Source organism: Centroberyx gerrardi, chromosome 18 (genome assembly GCF_048128805.1).
Source record: "Centroberyx gerrardi isolate f3 chromosome 18, fCenGer3.hap1.cur.20231027, whole genome shotgun sequence".
NCBI classification, from domain to species: domain Eukaryota; kingdom Metazoa; phylum Chordata; class Actinopteri; order Beryciformes; family Berycidae; genus Centroberyx; species Centroberyx gerrardi.
Genome location: NC_136014.1, coordinates 17,063,219 through 17,076,436, shown reverse-complemented (window position 1 = coordinate 17,076,436; position 13,218 = coordinate 17,063,219). Strand labels below are relative to the sequence as shown.

Below are 13,218 nucleotides of genomic sequence, written 5' to 3'. Positions count from 1 at the left end.
TAGTCTAAAGACATAGCTGTAAACCTACTGAAACAGTTTAAATATTAAAGTTATCAAAATGCTAATAATGAACTTATAATGAACTATTATCTGTCCATAAACAGTGACTATTGTGATAACAGCCATTATTAAATTTGAGAAATTGAAGAAATGTCTGAGGTCCTACTCCCTCACATGTTATGGATGTCCTCTAAAAGGTACAGCAGCAGGACTCAACACATTGGCACTTATAAAATATTGAGTCGCACCCCCTTTTGTACAATCAATCTCTTGCTTTTTTCAAGGCTAAAAATACCCTCTTAACCCCCCGCCTCCTCCCCTCCAACCTACATGTGCCCTTTGTGACTGAGGTGGATTTAAAGTGTGAAATCCATAAGGGAACGTAACTTTCACCTAGATTCACCTGCTCGGTCTATGTCATGGAAAGAGTGTCTTGCGTCAGAGAAACCAGGAACTGATGTCCCCTAGAGAGGACAGAAATGTGCTGCTGAGTCTTGGGAGGTTTTGGTAATGCAGATTTGTGAAACCTGCATTAGAGGAGGCACTTCCAGACCACAGTGTAGGAAAAAGTGTGATGGAGAAAAAAAAGATGTCAAGTCTCCTGTAAATCTGTCAGGCAGCTCTAAATCTGGGGTGAAATTAATTATCTTTCTCATTTGCATCTTTTCTTAGAATGGTCAGATGAGTCAATACTGGGTCACTTCTACTAAATATCCTGGCTGATATTCCTCCTCCTGTCCACCCTCACGCCTTAACAGCGGTCTGGTTCATGTTTTGTTTCAGACAGAACATGTATGTTTTAAATATATTTGTAAACAATGAACCTGAAGCTAAATTAAATGACATTTGTACTATCAGTACTCAGCGTTAGCCTGGAGATTAGAAAAGCAGGCTTATGAGTCGAGGGTTGCTGGTTCGAAACCCAGACCAGCTGTGAAAATCTATATGGTGACAACAAATGAGAAATGCTTTTGCCTCCCACAAGCTGTCCTTGAGCAAAGCACGTAATCCCCCACTGCTCCAGTGGAGTTGTTCAGTTGCTGACACTAGGTCTGTAGATGTGAATGTATGAAACTGTGTGAATGTATAGCTCGGGTTGTTGCTGTGAACACTTTCCCTGGATAAATAAAGGGTAAAAAACAACTTTGGATGTGTTATTGCTGGAGAACCTGAAGTTGTATTAAAAGGGGTAATCCACCCTAAAACAGATTTCACATATTATTCCTGCAATCTTTGAGTTCAGTCAATATTTAGGAAAATTAACAACTCTCAGAGTGAGAAAGTGGAGAACCAAGGCGGGAATGTGCAATGTAATCAAGACAGGAAACCTTGAGCTGGTCCATTAATGATGAATTGGAGTCATGGAATATTTGTGTGAACCCTTGCATCCACTTGGGGTTTTTTCTTTGCTGTTGTAACAAACCATAAAACTTGCTTATATTTCTGTAATATCAGCCAAGGCACTGTTACTATATCCACAAAGTTGGTCTCCTATTCAGTGTCATCTGAGCAGCTTCTGGAGTTCTCCCATCATCCACATCATCAAAAGTCAGGTCTGTTTTGTTGTTAGCGTTGGGCCAGGCTTTTACAGACTGACACATCTAGATCAGAACTGCTGAAGATCACAGATATATTTACAGCACGTGAATTATTTTTTAGGGTGGATTCTCCTTGAATTTTACGATACAAGTTAATTCAATACAATGCATGCTTACTTATAAATAGCATTCAAGACATAGGCCTATAATAGAAGTATAAGGTGATTAAATGAAGACAGCAAACATATTGAACAAAAAATGACATTTACTGCAGTTGTAATCATCACCAATCACCCAGTACTTAAACAAATCTGTAAAGGTCGAGACCATTCCTTAATATTGTGATTATTTTGAAATGTGCATTAAACTATAACCATTTCAAAATAATCAGATAAGCAAGAATCTTTTCTCCTCCACCTCTCCTCTCCTCTCCTCCTCTCTCCTCTCCTCTCCTCTCTCCTCTCCACATGACATCTTTTCAGTCGGTTTGAATGGGTTTCCATTCCATTCTTGGTCTATTGATTCCTTTCTGCACTAATTCAGTCCCGCTGAAGGAAAGGGAGAAGCCATGGCATTTTAATGGCATATTTCCAAATACCTCTGCCTTCTAAAATAGCTCATTCTGTCAGTCAGCCTGTTGTGAGGACTCACAAAGACATCAGGGGAAAAGCTTAAGAGCAGTTTAGGGTTGCACACACCACTATAGGTATATGCTCATGTTCAATAGTGCCTATTTTTGCTCCTTTGAATTTGCACATTTGCACTTCTTTCATTATTTGTTGGATATAAGACCTCACTAGGGTTTATAATGTGGAGTGCTTTTTATTATTCACACTGGGGCTATTCCGCCATGCTGACAGCTATGTTCTGGGCAGGGCATATTGCACCTTTGAATCTTCACTGGTGCGTAGGCATGTTTGCAGCTACCTTGATCATAAGCACTTGACCTCTATTTACAATTGTTTGTGTTGACTGTAGCGTAACATGTTAGTCATTTACAGTCAGTTGTTGACCTGCCAGGTGAAGCGGCGCTGGTCCTGACTGGTACACAGCTACAAAATATATGTACATCTGCAAACTACATGGTCCAGCCTAGCTCAGGGATTGAGATTGTAATTTTGGAGTCAGGCCATACATGGACATGCATCGAGCACACAGGCAGTCATTGTCAAGCTGCATGATGTAGAGTAGGCTTCAAAACATAAAAACCTCATCAATCTAACATATATAATATACTGTAACTCTGACCAGCTGTTTGAGCTTGGGCCTGACATTGACTCAGGATACAAAGTTTTTCCTACATTTGAAGCTGCGAAAGAGGAAGATGGCAGGGAAATGAAGTTCAGCAGGAATTTAAATAGTTAAATAATAAAAAGCCACCGATCCAGCAGTTTTTAATTCAGATCAGCTGTTAGACTGCGGTCGATCCATTTCCAGGAGCGAAGAGTCAGGGGATAGCAGTACAACCCTCTGCCTAATAGAGTTGTGACATTGAGTGTACCATTCGATCATACCATTGCACATAGTGCTTTGGTTATTAACTCACGTCCCAGTCAAGGTCGTATTCAAGATAAGCTGCTTATAGCATCTTCATATCCCAATCACAAATATCCCTGTTTACATGAATATACACAATATTCCAAATATTATCATGGAAACTGAGCTAACAGAGACCAATAATTAACAGGATAAGGTGTAAACATACCTCAGTATATCAGCTAATATTGGTAAAATAATATTGGTATCTGGTATCCCAGATGTCTTAATGCAAGTTTCTCATAATCTGGATAAGAACTTATCTGGGTTATTGGAAAAGGAATAAACTGTTTCCAAAATGGAACTCTTATGAACTCCAGATAATATTGAGATATTGTTAGTGCATATAAAATCAATCATTAAAGGGGTGTTGGACTGAATGGGGCTATAATAAACTCAGATTAGCCCTAAAGTGTGTACTACCCTTGTTAAAAAGACCCTATTCATTCCCCTCAGTGGTTTCAAATGGTTTCTATGGTTTCAAGATACCTAGGCTAGACAAAGCTGCCAACTGTGTTCTTTTTTTATGTCGGAGACCTTTTATACCTCTTGTGGATGAAACAGTGAAGGGGAGCTTTGGTTGTTGTGCCAGCCTTGTCAGATGTGCCTCTCTGTGTGTGTGTTGTTCACATGTGTCCGTTTGAGTGTGTCCCCAGTCAACCCCTCCACCACTGGCTGACTGATGTAGCTGTAGCCTAATTTTAGTTTATGAGGTGCGGGACCGCTGGGTGCTACCCTAGCTGCCATTTTAGATGAGGAGCAGGCTGGGAACAGCGTGCCTCATGGGGCTCCTATCTATCGTAATTATCTCATTGTCAGGGGTTGGACAGGGGGCTCGGACCTCACTCCCTTCCTTCAGCTTCCCTCAGCTCCTCACGTGCACACTCACACGTCCAGGAGCTCGGAGGCCCGATGTGCACGCCCGCGTGGCCTTACAGAACCTCGGCATACTGCGCTGCTATTGGACAGATTTCATCCCACAGAGGAAAACGTTATCTAATGCATACTGTTGAGAGTGGGAAGATCTAGGCTAACATCAGACAGGACAGCACAACCCAATTAGTCCAAATGAGATATGTGATTTGTCCTATCTGATTTATTCTGAATCAGATTTAGGAATATGTAACGTTTCTTTCAGATTTGGTTTGGTATTACTGAATAATCTGTATGGGGTTCAGCCTATTTAGCCATTCCCACTGTGCGTTGCGTTATTGGCCGCCTGCCTGGCCTCAGTTCCTGATCTCTACAGGAAGCGTGCATCTGTGTTTTCAGTCCCCTGACAGGATGTGTGTGTCTGTGTTATGGTCCCCTGGTAGGACACCACAGATGGTGGAGGGCTGTGTTTGATGGGTTTGGCTCCCTCTCAGTGCGTGCATGTAATCACTGTGTGTATTGACCTGCAGAAGGGATTGGCCTAGCTGCTATACCTCCTGCAGAGCTGTGAGCTACTAGACTAAACTACAGTAGGGTTACGGGTTGGGACACGAAATGAGTAATAGACCTAATTCTCGTGGGTCTCTATGTAAAAGGAGTAGCAGTATGTTTTCTAGTGGGTTTACCCTACATATCAAGAGCAAATTTTATGTTTTAATGAGTCTGGGTGTGAGGATGAAACTAAATTCAGCTCTATTTGTGTGTTGGGGTAAAACAGCTACTATAAAATTGTGTAGTCTTTTGTTGATTTGATGTTCATACTAGTAACACTCCATTCTGCAGCCTAAACATCTGTGGTTGGATGCAGGTAACATTTTCACTCAGTTCTCACATTTATATTTTTCTGATACTCCATTCATCCCTGCAGGAGAAATACATTTTTCACTCCACAGTGTCAGCTACAGAACAGCGCCCTTTGAGTTGATAGGGATTCGGTGTCTTGCTTAAGGACACTTCAGCAGGGCAGATGCTTGCCGTCATGAGGGGTTTTAACGCGATAATTAGGTTTCACGCACATCCCAAAATATTCTTCATAGGAGCCGGACAAAAGCAGCAAAGTTTCAACCAAACAAGAAGACCATGTTTGGTCGAAATAAATTCAACTTTTTGGGGAGCATAAAAAGACTGAGCGGACATTCCTTTTTTGACTATGTGCATTTAACACGGTGTCACCTTGTTGCCCCTGAACACAGATTTTTACAGTATATTCTATCTAGTTTCATTTTGAAAACCTACAGACAGCTCAAAAACCTGGCTTCGTCTGCATTTTTCCTGCTGGTGGTGGACGGTAGCCCAGCCAGCCAATGGTTTCATATAGATTCTGTCCATGTGGTCTGTGATCTGTGTGCGCTCCACATCAAAAACAGACATCGCCCCCCCCTGTACTCACCGCCCTCTCCCCCTGCCTCTCCAGCCAGGCTCTGTCACACGCAGCTGTTTCACTCCTAGATCTCCCTCTGCCTCACTCCGTTTTATCTCTATCCCTCTCATGTCCATGTCTCCCCCCATCTCCCCTCATCTCCTCTCTGTCCCACCTTTCCCTTCCTCTCTCTCCTCTCCTTACCTTTCATACATTTTATATCTGCCTCTTTCTTCAGATCGCTGCCACTATTTTATCTCACTTTTTCTCTTATCCTGCTCTCTCAATTCCTTTTTTTCTCCGTTGTATCCTCTTGCATTCTCTCTTTCTTTCTCTTAGTCTCTGTCTCTCTGTGTCTCTCTTTGTCATCTCACTCATCAACATCCAGTTTCCCCGTGTCCCTCCGTGGGAGAAAAATAGGCGGTTGCTGCACGTAATGTGTGATCTGCACCTATCTACAGGGTGCACACACACACACACACACACACACACACCCACCCACACATACGCATACATTAACACCAATGCAACCTGTGATGAAGAATAGATGTCATAGATAAGTCCCTCACACCTTAGAGTATTCCCATAATGACTTACTGACTAAGATCCAAGACTATAGATAGTATGTCACACTCTCAGGTTCACTTTCTTCTCTCAGTTTTGCCTGACACATTTGTGGCTGACGTCACGAGAGGAGCCTATATTTGGGAGGTGTCGTCAACAATATGGCGGTTTTCTGTCACTCCCCCTCCCGCCCTGAGCTGGATATCTGACGTGATGATACACGTGCAGATGTGTCACATGAAGGCCTGAATTTCGGTTTCCTATGTTTCTCAGAATGAGCCACACCCCTTACTGAAAATGCAACGTCTTGTGGCTGCATTGCATTCTGGTCTATTTAGGCTACTGTCAGTGTAGAAATTGGTATCTCTGCCTCTGTATTTCTCCCCGTATGATTGTTGAACCTCGGTGCAAAACGGTGAGAAGCTCTTGCTATTTCATTCTGAGAGACTGACACCGAAACCTGACATTCACTGTTGATGTTTTAGATTTTTATTATATTTATTTTACATTTTCTGCTATCAAACTCCATTGTAGCTGCACCGGACATGTCTTGATGTGACAAAAATAAGAAAAATACACCACCAAACATCAAAATGTGCCCTGGATTGCAAGGCACATCGCCAGTTGCTTTTTTAACAGTTATGTTTTAAGGTGGATTTTTTTCTTTAAGCATACTGTAAATGGAAAAATATATCTGCACACTGGGTTGCAACTTTACAACCAACAAGATCCTTATCAATCTTCCTGATAAAGAACTTGTTGGTCTACATGTTGCACTGAAGTACTGTGAGACTAAATACTGAATGTGGGGATTTTTTTTGTTGAGAGTGGCTGTGGAGGAGGGTGCATCTGACACACCAGATTTTACTGTTCGATCGCAATAATGGGAGCTAACCGCAATTATTCTGTATGACTGTGATCATTGATTTGTTTTCACCTTCAGAATTTTCCTCTTCCATATTAACCTTCAAATATTTGCAAATTGGTCAAAACTTCATATCCTGTCGCCCACTTGGTCATTACCTGGGTTCAGGTCATGCTGCCTGTTAAATAGCCTAAATCTCGGTCCAGGAAGAGTCGGGAGAGGTTAGATGATGTTTTAGCACCAGAAAGGCCATGGACTGACGCCTCTGGATGTTGAGATAATATGATTACCTACATACCATTAGAACAAGAGTATGATCAGGCACACAGAGTTCCCGGACATGAAATATGGGATATATCTGTGGATGAACTGAAAGTAGGGCTGGACGATATGGTTGAAATCAATATCATGATAATCATAAGGATTTTTCTCGATATCAATATATATCACAATATGGTTCATGTATGCAAAATCACGTTAAATAATCAAATTAATGTTCATCTCATTGAACCGAATGGTAATGTTAGGTGTGATGTCAAACAAAACTGAAATTTTCAAATATTCCTACCATACCTCATTTTATCAGTTTTTCAGTAAAATTTGCTTGTCATCATCAATTTAGACAGCAGAAATGTGTGTCACAATATTAAAATATCTTATTTATATATATATATATATATATATATATATATGTATATATAAATATTGAATTATCGTCCAGCCCTAACTGAAAGCTTTCATTATGCTTCTGTATTTCCATGCAGTATATGCGGTAAAAGCATGGATTTCAACAGCTACAGGTCAGAAAAGTTGGAACAGACTATTTTCCAGACAAACCACGGCAAGGAACTGCTTTAGAGAAATCCTGTGAGAGTGTGTGTTGACTGTGGGTCAGAGGAGACGAGTGTGTGCGTAAAACAACTCGCTCATGGACTGAGCTCATTATTTATGTATCCATATTTGACAGTTTGCAAATGTCATCCATATTGGTTATTTACTGTTGTTACATACTATATAATACATGTGCAGTAAATTCCATTCAGTAAATTCCCGATGATTGATGAAATCTGTCATGTTTTTAAATACCTTATAATTTGTTGCTGTTTATCATTTAACTGCTTAGTTCTTTCTGGTATTTTGTTTACTGAAGTGCTTTTGGCTAAGTGCCTTTAATATGTTATATGTTATATAATCACATAATGGTTACGCCTGCATTTTCCACTTGTTTATATTGTCATATTTTAGAATTAAAAACACAGACACTGATTTGGTTATGTTTATATTCCAAACATGAAGTTTTACAGCATGACGTTATATTTCATTTGTACATTAGCTTATTAAATTACTGTGGATGCAGACATCAGCCGTAACGCTGCACACTATTTGGCATCTTTGTTTGGCTGAAGCGGATTCAAAGTTTGGCCTTTCTAGTGTGGGCGTACAAACCGTTTTGAAGTTTAGTTTGACGCTCTTTTCCCTTGGTGCAACGTAATCATTGCGATGTAACATGGTGAGCAACATGGATCTCGTTCCAAAGCCAGTCAGCACATTGTTTATTTTTAATACTGTGACCTGTTTATTTGTCATTCCATGTGCTCCGTTCATTACTCATGCTCCTTTGGGAAACAACACAAATTGTTCATCGCAATCATTTGTGAGACAGTAATCGTCAACGCAAAAATGTCTACAGCTGTGTTCTGGAGGTGTCCTGGGCCTAATCTAATGAAAAATCTGTGATGGGAGGCGCCCACTTCATAACCCCACCGACACACCGACTGCTCTCACCCTTTTCTCTGTAACATCAAAGCATGGTTTCTACATAGATGCTCAACCCAAACTAACACAAGGGACTGTGGCATCAGATTCTGTGTATTGGTAAATATTTTCCATTCAGTTATTGTGTTTCTCAGCAGAAGATATTTTGGGAGCAGCCCCTGAATGGCCGGGCACAGTAGCTGCGCTCAGTGAATTCAGGATGGCTCTCAGACCACAGCAAAACAGAAGGCACATAATGTGGGTGTATATGTTCCAGCAAGCATGCTGTCCTTGAAACTCCCACGGGCCTCTGCACCTGGTTGTTACTGTTTTTTACTGACTGTCTCTCTCTCTCTCTCTCTCTCTCTCTCTCTCTCTCTCTCTCTCTCTCTCTGTCTGTCTCAGGTTTGTGAGCAGCCATGACAAAGTCCTATGAGTTCAACTGGCAGAAGCACCTGCCTGAGTTCATGCAGGAAGGTGCCTCCTTCGACAGGTTTGATGAGGTAAAAATGATTTATGCTTATGCTGTGTTACACACAAATATTACTAAACACAAATGTTATTAAATATTACTAGAACAGCCTCATAACCTGCTAATGCCAGATTCATTACACATTCTAGTATATTATGACATTTATTTTCTGACGCAGTTGTATGACGTCATTGTAATGTGGTTACGTGTGATGTGCGTATGATGACTTACAATTTGTTACAACCAGCAATTCAAGATGGCAGCAAGTTGTATTTTAGAATATGAATGAGGTTGTCAATAACCTGTTGGTAGCCTAGGTCATTCGCTCTGACCTATCATCATCCTTCACCGTAATGACTGTTCTCAGGTCAGGCATTAGCACACACACACAGACACACACACAGACACACACACACACACACACACACACACAAATGAGCAGGGACGTCTCCTTTATGGCCTGCACGTCATTGTTTTAGTCAGACCTGTAGCTGCAGGCAGGCCGCATTGATCAGCCTCATTAAGAAGCATCGGTGTGGCGACTGCTTGTCTGCGCCACATCTACTGAGGGCCTTAACTAGCACATTGAAAAGGTTGTCTGTGTGTGTGTGTGTGTGTGTGTGTGTGTGAGAGAGAGAGTGAGACCTATGTTTCTGCATCAACAATTTATAATTGTCTTCATTGATTTATTACAGCTATAAGCACTTTTATTATCAGTGGATATGAGCCAATGCCAATATTGGGCCATTAAAAAAGATTTTGACAAATATTGGCCAGTAATACTAGTATCTCCAAATATCTGTCTTGCTCTAGTGTGCGTGTGTCTGTGTCTGTGTCTGTCTGTGTGTCTGTGTCTGTGTCTGTCTGTGTGTCTGTGTCTGTGTCTGTCTGTGTCTATGTCTGTCTGTGACTACGTGTCTTTACATGTCTGTCTTTTCACCCACGTTTCCTCTTACTAACTTAATCAGGACAGTTAGCTAGGACATTTGCCGAGCAAAGACAAAGTGTGTCACACACACACACACACACACGCACGCACATACACACACACACTCGCACACATCAGGAAATCCCCTCAGTCCTCTCCGTTTATGTGGGCATCAGTGGGGGGAGGAGGATCCCTCTTCGGCAGAGAAGAAAACTTGAAAGCAGCGTAGGAAAAAGCATCATCAAATCAAAGGCCATGTCAAAGTGAGCTGTGAAACTGGGCCGGCATGCTTGTGGATTAAGTCCTCAGTGTGTTGCCGCTGCGGTTGTGAGCCTGGCTTAGGCCGGGCAGGGCTCAGGATGGCCTGAATGGCAATGAGATAGACCTAAGTCAGTCACACTGAACGTTGACACATCTATCATTGCTAAAATTCAAGATGTGCAACTAGGGACGCACCGATGCATTGTTATCACTGCACTATAACCTTTATGAGTGTCAGTATAGATGATTGATCACTGATTACTTTTTACTGAACAATGAAGACTTCCACCAATAGTGTCTGGGTCACTGAACAAAGATTTCACCTCTTCCCATGTGTTTGAATTGGTACAGCTCTGTCTTGCACAGCTGGCCTGGTCTCCCCGATTCCAGTGAGATAATTATTACACCCTTATTCACAAATACTGACTCTGCATCCCCTTTAGCACAATCTATGTCTCAATTATCTCAAGGCTCAAAAAAATCCTTCACCTGCATCTCCCATTCAACACTGAAGTTGATTTGACAGGCGAAATCAATACGGAATCACCGCTTTCACCTGCATTCACCTGGCCAGTCTGTTTCATGGAAAGAGCAAGTGGCGGAAATCTTTAGCACACACTTTCACACTATCATTTTTGTATGCTGAAAAATGATAACTTATTCTATAAGCGTGAAGTCTCATATAATAGTGAAATGTCGCTTGGCAGTTCACTCAAACCAATCAATGTCAGTCAAAAAAAGCCTGAAGGCAGTTCACTCATTAGGGAAGTGGGATAGTGATTTTGGTGGTTAACCCTTGACCCGCCTCTTTCATCCTCACCCCACTGAATATGAAATATTTCTCGCCTCAGACACAGTGTAATTGTAGAGAAGGAGTAGTGATATCTCCCCTCTAGAAAAATGCATTTCTGTCTCTCTCTTCTTGTTTCTCTCTCGCTTTGTGTTTGTATGTGTGTGTGTGTGTGTGAATAGCTGTTGCTCTGTTGCCTGGCTAATAGAAAGCCTGCGGGGGACATCTGTGTCGATTAAAATGACGTACGCCAAGTCCACCCACAGACACAGACATACTGTCTCTTTTTTTTTTCCTCTCTCTCTCTTTATCTCTGTCTCTCATGCGGGCGCACACACACACACACACACACACACATGCATACACACAAATATGCTAAACAGAATGGGTTTTTCCACAAAACACTCTCCACTGACTGAAGCCCCGTAGAGTGACAGATGGTAGAGACAGGTAGCGTGTTTGTGTGTGTGTGTGTGTGTGTGTGTGTGTGTGTATGCCTACATTATAGAAAGTGCGGGGACTGCTATCGCTAGGGGGACTCTCTCAACATTGTGCGTCTTTATCTCTATCCTGTCCCCAATAAAACCATCAGACAGATAGATAGAAGAGCAGCTTGATGTCCCAGAGTGCCTTTGTTACACAGTTGTTTCTCCTGTGAATAGAAGCACCTCTCTTCGTCTTGTCTTGTGTTTTCTTTTGCTTCCCCACCGCCTTTCTTTCTTTCTTTCTTTCTTTCTTTGACTTTCTCTCACTCACTCTTTATGTGACTCGCGCCTTATCTCTCTCATCTGGCCCGTTGCTCTCTTGGGTTTTCTCAATAGCTTTACCCCGGAGAGAATTAACCAGAGGACATAGAGGAGGCTTTGAGCGCCCCATAGATCTCCGATAATACATCAATTGTTGTCTTGGAGCGTGCTGTTTCCAGTGTGCGCCCTGTCCGGATGCATGCTGGGGACTAATTGAAAGGGCTTGATGGGCCATCATGATCTGGAGGTCAAAGCTCAACGAGATGCTCAGTCATCCTCTATACCCAAAGGACTTCCTTTTTGTGTGTGTATGTGTGTGTGTTGCGCCCAAGTACCCCACCCACCCCCTACACACACACACACACATACCCTTTCTTTCTCTCACTGATCGGAAATCAATCACATAAGATCCTGCAGATTTTTCCTTGTGGTTTCCATGGGGACTGAACTGCCTCATGTTGACATACAACCAATGGAGGAGAGGAAAACAGAACAAAATTGTGAGATGAAGGACACTGAAAACAGAGAACACACTAAACAGTAATTTATGTTTAGTTGCTTATTCTACTAAAACACTACATAGTAGTGTAGCTTTTGGATCCAGTACTGATCCAGTCAACTCTTATTACTGGTTACCAAATACTTAATTATATATAATAATTAATAATAATAATAATTAAATACTAAACAATACTAAATAATGTTTTTGTGATTTTTTAGCATATGTGTATTCTTATTTTTTTTAAACTGTCTGATTTGTTTCCATTTGAAGAACAAACTCCTTTATTTCTACATCAGCTAGTATCACAATTAATATTTTTCAATGAGGATTTATCTTAATCTACTAGCTCGAATAATATCTATCGATATGAGCTGGTAAGAAATAGGCTGATAGAGTGTACAAGATCTAAAAATGATCTGCTCTATCCATGAACACCACTTACTAGACTTACTAGATGAATCCTGGTGTCTGTCCTCACTGTTAACTGTCATAAATGATTCCTCTGGAGTTGATTGTGAGGCATCACAAGCATGTTACAAGTGTATCATAAGGATATTCACACTTTGCTTGCATTATTATCAGAGATTATCAGAACTTTACATGGTTTATAATGCATTTTGTCTGCTGTGAGGTTGGACTGAGCTATACAGAAAGCATTCAGTCCTGTTTTTGCACATAGTTGAGTAGAATATTGTATGTTCTGATTATGATGCGCTCATAATGTGCTTACTGTGTGCATGTAATGCCCTTTAAGTCAAGTCAGCTTTATTTATATAGTGCTTTAAAATACAAAAACAATTTGTAGCACAGTGCTTTACAAAATAGGGGGGTTAGAAAACAGGGAAAAAAGGATGCAGGGCTTGGAACACCAACAAAATTAAGACATAAGGGAAATAAGAGCGTGGTTAAAAGCATGAAGTAAGAGCAATAGAGCATGAAAGAACATGCTAGACACAGTGACACTAGTT

At 41.3% G+C, this 13,218-nt stretch overlaps 1 long non-coding RNA gene across 1 annotated transcript in view; it reads left to right on the top strand.

Moving 5' to 3' along the window:
- Positions 1 to 8,998, top strand: part of LOC144542761 (uncharacterized) — a 38,030-nt gene extending 29,032 nt beyond the window's left edge. The window contains exon 4 of the long non-coding RNA XR_013507447.1: positions 8,957 to 8,998. This is a non-coding gene — a long non-coding RNA (uncharacterized LOC144542761). The remainder of the gene's footprint in view (positions 1 to 8,956) is intronic.
- Positions 8,999 to 13,218: the final 4,220 nt, after the last annotated feature.